Source organism: Alexandromys fortis, unplaced genomic scaffold (genome assembly GCF_014885135.2).
Source record: "Alexandromys fortis isolate MF-2015 unplaced genomic scaffold, M_Fortis_MF-2015_v1.1 scaffold_489, whole genome shotgun sequence".
NCBI lineage: Eukaryota > Metazoa > Chordata > Mammalia > Rodentia > Cricetidae > Alexandromys > Alexandromys fortis.
In genome coordinates this window covers 129,942-131,233 of record NW_026068357.1, presented here as the reverse complement: position 1 = coordinate 131,233, position 1,292 = coordinate 129,942, and positions in this window count along the sequence as shown.

Below are 1,292 nucleotides of genomic sequence, written 5' to 3'. Positions count from 1 at the left end.
TCCTGGGTTCATTTGCACTGAAGTTCTAGCCTTAGGGACACATGTATTCACTTTGTGCAGTAACTAATGTTTTTATGTTTCCTGTAAGTCAGTACTCAGAGGGTGGGTTTTTCCCTAACACTGCCACACTCTATGATTTGTTTTGCCAGACTACAAAGTTGGAAAATATCCTTGTAACTTCATATTGTGCTTATCTGATTTTGGCTCGCAATAAGAGAAAGCCAAAGGTGTGTGTGTGTGTGTACGATGTTAAAAAGAAATACATTGTCAGTCATGGGCAAACACCTTTTCCTCTGTGTGTTCAGTGCCAGCCTGGTCTGTATAGTGAGTTTCTCCATGGCTTGGGCTCTGTAGAGAGAATTTCTGTTCAAATACAAAAAAGAAATATCTTAAGAAAACACCAGCAGATTTTTAAGGTTCTTCTGTCTTCGGGTTCTGCCCTTTGCCCCATGTGGGGCACCTCAGGTCGGTGCCTTCCATAGGCCACATTTGTCTTGTGCCGGGCTGCGCTCTGAGTGCTTCTGGCTTGTACTTGTGTGTGCAGGTTTGTTGTTGAGCTGGTTTTTCCAGTTGGTAAACTTGGAGGTGAATTTATTCAGCCATCAATGTTCACTTTATTTTTTACATATTTATACTGAACTCAGGTCCATTTTTAGTGGTTATTTGAAAATAAACTCAAAATAACTTAATGACTGTGTGCCTGTTGTCCTTGGAGACCAGAAGTCTCTGCTGCCTCTGGGTCCCCCTAACAGTCTTGTCCACAGGAGAGTGACGTTTTCTCTCCACAGGGGTCTGGTGGACACAGGGAGCATTGCTCTGTGATCCATTTGTGTGAGAAGGAGGAAATGGGTCAGAGCAACAGAAACCCCCTGGGGCTGGGGCTCAGTGCAGTAGATCCTGGGATAAATCCTCCTGGAGATGAGGGAGGGGGTTGTCCACAAAAGCCCTGGCCATGGAGGCTTGGGCAGGGGATCTGGAAGAAGCCAGTCACCTAGCAGGGTGGGGAGGATGCAGAGGATGTGAGGATGGCTGGGGAAAAGGGGTGGGAGCTCGCTTGGTGTACACAGTTCTCTAGTAAAGACAGGAGGGGAGGGGGAAATATAGTAAAAGGTCATAGAGAGTGGGCTTTAAAAAGTGAGAATTGGTACCGCCGGTTGAGGATCCAATCCCTAGTTCTCATCTTTTACTTAATTCATGTGGGGGGGGCATGCAGATGCCAAGGCGCATGCAGGGGCCACAGGACCAGTGTGTGGGGCATGCAGATGCTAAGGCACACATGCAGGGCCCGGAGG